We start from the raw sequence: 6,873 nt of genomic DNA on the forward strand, positions 1-6,873 counted from the left end.
ATCAATCAGATCTTATTTAGAGAAGCAGGTGGACAGGAAACAAAGGTAAATTAGGCACAGTTTGGAGTTTCTGTGGTTTCTTTTCTGCTCCTAGGACAGCACAGTCACTTGTCACTCCATTTGGCTTTGAGGTGGCCCTGGGTCTTGGTCTGCTGGTTTGATCAGTTACTCCTAGCTTCTGCTGTGTCCTGATAAATGTTTAGATGGCTTTGTGAAAAGTCATATGTCTGATTTAATTAGTCATATTAACTCAGATGTTTACAAGTATTCCTTTCTTCATCTTGAGGAACTGACTTCTGGAGTGTTTTATGTCAAGTGTCTGATAAAACTAAATTTTGTATATAAAATAACTTGATTACTGTGAGCTTTTTTGTGTTTTTTGTCCAGTATTGTTTGTTGCCTTGTGCTGTTCTGTTTCTGAGAACTGCCAATCAAATACCAGTAAGTCATATCTCTGGAATTTGTTTTTCTGATTTTTAATATTTTTTTTTTTTTTAAGTAATAACTTCAGATTGTCTAATTACGTGGAATTATATAGTGCAAGCAAGTTGGGTAATGAGATGAATGAAATTCTGAGCTAATCTTGCTCCCTTTTTCTTGTCTGAGTCCCAGATAAGGGAGCAGTAGATGTTTGTGGATATGTTTTAAGCATTGTAATCTTAAACAATAAAATAATTTAACCATCTCAAATTTTATTTATAATCTTCTAATATATTAAAGAGACAACAGTAGAATATATTGTATGCCATTTAGAAAAAAATGGTATTTATTATTTGTAGTCTGTCTTCAGCTCTGCTTGTCACACTCAATTGCAATCCTCTTGCTAAAGTATTTTATCAATATAGACAACAAAGGCTTAAAATAAGTGTGCGTATACACTGATGTACTGTATATTATTATACATATATAATTTATAGATTGACCCTCAGCAAACGTTATAGTTGGTCACTTTCCTTTACTAAAATGCAGCAGTTTACTCCGAGGCTGCAAAGTGTGAGTTGTGGAGAACACCCAGTGTGCTTTAGCTTTTGCACAGACTAGAAGCACTGATGTGTAGCATGCTCTGCTTCGCTCTGGCACACATACTCATTCTCTTACTAAGACTGCTTGTCACACAAGCTTGATGTGCTTTGTCCCTGTGCCAGTGGACCAGCCATAGGATACATACTGGGGTTTTACTTTTAACTGGTATTAGTTTTATAAGCGCTGAGTTATGTTACTATGGCTGCACACAAAATTCACTTGGAGCAGAATGATGGCCCAGTGTATTTAGATCAAAATTATGAGAACAGCTTTCTCCATCACTTATTAATATAATATTAGCATGTGGCTGACTATATTTCCCACTACAAAGCCTTTTATTACAATGTATAAGAATGAAAAGATATTATATGTGCAGTAATTGTTATCTGTTGGTAAGTGTATGCTAGAGTGAGGCAATTCTGCAGCTGCTTGAAGTATTTAGCTGTTTGAAGCCTGATGTTATAATATCTAAGCCTCTGACAAGACTGTGTGTTTTGAAGCCTGAAAATCCATACATAGTCTCATAATGGGGAAGGAACCCATTTTAATTTGATGATCTTACAAAGCTAACCTTTGTTCCTTCTGTGTAGCAAAATTATTTAGATAACCAGGTTTCTCAGTATTATTTTACCAAGAAGAGTTTATACTTGTGATAATAAATTTTGTTTCTTGCTGTTATTTCATCCCCTACAAGATTGAAAAGTGAAAAGCAAAAAATATTATGGGAGATACAACATTATACTACCTTCCTGGATGTATGAAGCAATGAGGATGTTGAGGATATAATAATTGACGTTTGGAAATTTTGCTATAATTCTACATTTTCAACTTTTTTTTTTGTGTAATGTATGAACTATACTGCCTCTACCTCCCACCCCCCCGTGAAAAATTATTCTTTTATTTCAGTTTTAAAAAGCTGTCCTTTATGCCTTCTTAACATGTAGGTAATTGAAAACTTTCCTTCCATAAACTCAGTCCAAGATTTTTTCTTAGCTCCTTTCTCCCTTCCTTCAGCATAAGGTTGCTACTAGGTAAAATGAAGGAGTTCACTTCTTCAAATTTCTGTCATCCTTTCCCTGTTTGTTGTGGAATTCATGAAGCAACACCAAAAAAAAAAAATTTTTTTTGTTTCTGTTACTGTTTGTGGGTTGTTTGTTTTTTTTTTTTTTCTATTTTCATGGATGGGAAAATGTAAGTGGGAAGGATGAGAGTTAAAATAAACTGTAGTACCTCTCATGGAATGATAGTTACAAGTAGCCCACTACAGTTTGATATTTTCTACTTCACTTGAATACATGAAGAAAATAAATCACAAGTAAAAGCTGCCAGGCAGCTCATAAAGAGAGGTTAGAAGCTTCAGTCAAAAGCCAAAACAGTTTTTCTTAGAGCATTCCTTGGACAGGCTGTCAATCAAGAGCTTTGTTATACCAGGATCTAAAACCTCATCCATGCAAAATGAGGCCTTTAACAAGAAAGTCTGTGGTGCTGTGGATGTTGCGCTATAAGAATGTATTGCAGGGATGTATAACAAGAGTGACGGTACTGACACCCCAGATGGCCTGACCTGACCTTGAGTATTCAATAAAAATGTTGTGAGCTACCTGTCTTCCACTTTGAGAGTCAACTTGGGCAATGAAGGAGAGTGTGTTCTCCCTCTTAGAGCACAGATGATTTTCTTGGCTTAATTTGCCAAGTCTTTGATCTCCCTGTGCCAAGGAGTGCATGTAATGGTTGACCCATGTGAAGGCAGTATTGTTGTTACAATCTTCTCTGAATGAGGGGCAGAAATCTACTTGCAATGGCTGCTGAAAATGGCATACCTCATTCAAGGCTGTCTTCTAGCTCTGTCCTTTTCTGAAAAGACTCTTGAAGTTAGGTGGCTCCTCTTGATAACTTTTTTATAACAGTAACTTGAGTTTAGAATCATAAACCATACAATACATCTTGTTGGAACCAACATTTTGCAGTGGGGAACACAAGTACAACCCAACATTCAGTGACTTCATAGAATTCACCCAGTAGTGCTTGTTCTACTGGATCAAGGAAGTCCCTCGACCTTCTGGATTGTTTGGAGCATGTTTTGCCTTTTTTCCAGTTGAACTGCCAGTATATCTTGTTTGAACCAACAAACCATACCAACAGCATATCTCGTAAACCATACAATATATCTTGTTGGAACCAACATTTTGCAGTGGGGAGCCAAGACTTCTACCTGGTCCAGTAGCTCAGAGGCGTTCCTGACTCCCAGGTTTGTATGTAGCTATTCTGAGCAAAATGCTTCCAAAATGTAGGTGTATTTTTACATATTTAGTATTTCCATGGTTTTATAATCCATTGGCAATTTTATGCTATTTAAAGCTACTACCTGTGAAGATACTGTGAAGCTTCTCTATGTCCGTACTTCATTGCAAGAATGATGTTTATGAAGATCAGAAATGCAGCATTTCTTCCTCCTGCCTGTGTCCTTCCTGTGTGTCTTCTGTAGAGTTATCTTGCAGAAAGCCTTCAGGCAACCTGCCTTGGAGATACCTTGTGGCATTCTAACCTCTCAAGATACGTGGAGTAAGCACACACACTCTTCAGAGTTTGTTCTGGATGTACTTTGTAAGCTTGTTATCCAAATAATAAGCAAGTCTCTCTCCAATGTGGCCCTGACAATAATGGGAGTTTCTGAATGTCCGAAAGCCAGTTACACCATCTGAAAATGCTGACCATAGTAAGGAGTGGAGGAATTCAGCCATCTCTGTGGTGAGCTTCTGAAGAAACTTTTTCTTGTGTTTGGTGAAGTATGATGGGGACTGCCCTTTGCTGTTTTTTTTTTTTTTTGGCATAGTTTCCCCACTTCAGTGTCCTTATGTGCAGCAGAAGTGAGAACATATTGTTTCCTCAAATCACTCCTTGCAGTGCTGGAAAGTAAATAATGCAACTGCTGATAAACTGATACAAGACCCTTCAAATTTTTTCTCTCCTTGCAGTAAAGTTCAAAAAGCAGGAGCAAGCAGCAGATAAAAAATGAACATGAACCAAATGGATGTACATATAGAGAGAATGATTTAGTGTATTTAATGAAACAAACAGAACAAATTATGCAGAAATTAGTATAAACCTTCTATTGTCTGGAATTAAGAAGTGTAATAACTAACCAGCATACCAATTGGTGAAAAATGCAATGTATGACTAAAGAGTATTTAACTGAATGCAACACATGAAAATTCATTGATAAGAGGAAAAATATGGTGAATGAACACAGAACAGTTAATTGGTTAAGCCCCATGCATAGCTGGTATCTGAAAAGACCACTGAATTTGAAGGCATGCATTATCCTAGTGGGATGGATAGAAAGGTTTTTGTAATTAATTTCTTCCTTTTTATCTCATGACTGATGTCATTTGACATTTGTGTCAAGACAAGGCTGACAAGATCTTTCCACAAACAAAATATGAACCTAGAGTCTTGTAGTTTTATTTATCTGAAAATCAATAATATCTAACCAAATAATATTTATTGTTGAAAAGTTACCATGATGCAGAAGCCTCTTGAGTTTAATTATTGCCCAATGTGTTATTGTGCTGAGAAAGTGCATGGGAAATAAATGCTTGTAATACCAGGTTTAGATCCAGTGGAGCAATTCCAAGTAGATTGAAAACTGGAAAAGAAATCAGAAGAGTTATTTTCAGTATCAGTTGTTTGTTACTTTAAGTAGCTTTATGCATTTGCCAGTTCAAGGAGGATTTCACAATGTGCTACTCTTTATATAGAGTACAAGCAGCGAGTAGATGATTGTCTGGCATTTATGTAGACAGAGAGGTCTGAGTTTATTTTGATTACAAAATTTGGAATTTTTATGATTACCATGGGATCCTGAGGGAGAAAGTCAGTTTCCTAGTCCCTGTTTTAGTCTTGAATTACCATTGCTATAATCTGGTAAATATCTTTGTTTAGAGAATATATCTAAATTTCTTCAGGGAACGTGTTCAGCCTATAAAGCGTCAGGTTTTTTTTCATGCACTAGGAAAACTGATTATACTTGTGAATAGAAGACTTTATGTCAAGTACGTGTGTAATTAAGGTGACAGAAATACTGAGCATGTTTTCCATGTGAGAGAGCTCACATTTCTATAAAGCATGTAGGGTTCACGAGTTGCAGCTTAACATTTGCTGCAAAGGAAGAAGGGAGAAGAATGTCCTGGGACCCCTAAAGAGTTCTGGGAGAGGTGCACACAGTGACAATATCAGATGTAGCTGTTGTCCCTAAATCACTCATACATTATAGCTTTAAGAGATGACAAGTCCAGGTTTCGGTGGTACACCAGTCAAAATTCAGTTCTTTTCCTAAGCAGAGGGAAATGTTTTAAAATACATGAAGTGATTAAGGTACACATTCTTTCATTATATAGCAGATTAAACCTTTACTTTCAAGGAGTGGGAGATATAAAAAATTAAGTTTATTTGTTGTCTGTCTCTGGTTAGATAGTAAACTGTCTTCCAGATTCTTGGCAAGAATCTATCACAAGGATGCTGGGGTGGACAGAAGATGCATGGCAGATCACCCATCACAGTTGGTTAGAAATTCCATTCACAAAGAACAATTATTTATTTGAACCACACTAGTGCTTTATCGGCTGATGCTGACTTTGGTTTCAAAACCCACTGTGTTCTTACGACATTAATTGAAACAGCAAAAGATGCACGTTCAAATCTAGCAGTTTTACAAGCTGGATTTACAAATGAGTTGCAGGGGATCTGTAGCTGAAATTCTATGATTATGCTGGTAGAGGAAATGGTGGTCATGGCAGAGAGGCAGAGGAGAAGAAAATAATATTAGCAGTAAGGTAGCTGTAATGTTGCTGTATCACCAGTCAGGTGGCTGTAAGCAGGAGGAGATCTAATGGGGCAAATTATCTTTTCACTTTATGGTCCTGATAATGTCACAAATGGTTTTGGGTTTTGTTTTGTTTTGCTTTTTCCCCTATTTGTTTTGAATGGTATGTCTCAGTTAAACTCTTCAAACTTTAATATGCAAAAAATGCTCAGAATTTGCATATAAAGTTTGGGAATGTCTGCTATCCTCTGTGTGTCTTTGGAAGGTTTGTCCTGGAAGCCATGTACGCTGAAATCCTACAGAATTCAGTCTCAAAATAGACTTCATCTTTCAGGTCCACACATAGTTTCATTGACACTGAAGATGGAAAAACCTTTTTGTGGCATTTACAGTATATCAGTTCATTGCTCTATACATATGATTATTGACAAATTTAAAAAGTTCTTTTCTTATATTAATTGTAAGCATCTCACATAGTAGGATTTTCCTGCAGTTAAAATTAGGCTATTATCTGCTTTGAGTTCACTCTAGGATAAATACCTATCTAATTTTGAGCCACCTAATTGGATATTTCTTTTCTGAGGTTGGTGCCTCACTTCAAATTGCTCTGAATTCATCATGTCAGTATGATTCTCCTCTATTAAGCTACAGTTTGATATTATAGTTTATTATGTGTTCCAGTAATTTGCTGCATAATTTTATTTTATTTTAATTTTTTTTTGTCATGCTGACTTCATTTTCTGCGCTTCTGTATATCATACATAGATCATAGCACATTTACTTGTTTTTCTTTTCCAGTTTGGGAGATGATTCCTTGGGCTACTGCACTGTGGGACTCTCCATGTATTGAAAGCATGGGAAAACATCTGATCATGTGAGGGTGGTCAGACACTGGAACAGGTTGCCCAAGGAAGTTGTGGATGCCCCCTCCCTGGGAGTGTTTAAGGCCAGGCTGGATGAGGCTTTGAGCAACCTGATCTAGTGGAAGGTGTCCCTACTGATGGCAGGGGGGTTGGAACTGGAGGATC

Source organism: Antrostomus carolinensis, unplaced genomic scaffold, assembly GCF_000700745.2.
Source record: "Antrostomus carolinensis isolate BGI_N321 unplaced genomic scaffold, ASM70074v2 scaffold19496, whole genome shotgun sequence".
In the NCBI taxonomy this organism is placed as follows: Eukaryota; Metazoa; Chordata; class Aves; order Caprimulgiformes; family Caprimulgidae; genus Antrostomus; species Antrostomus carolinensis.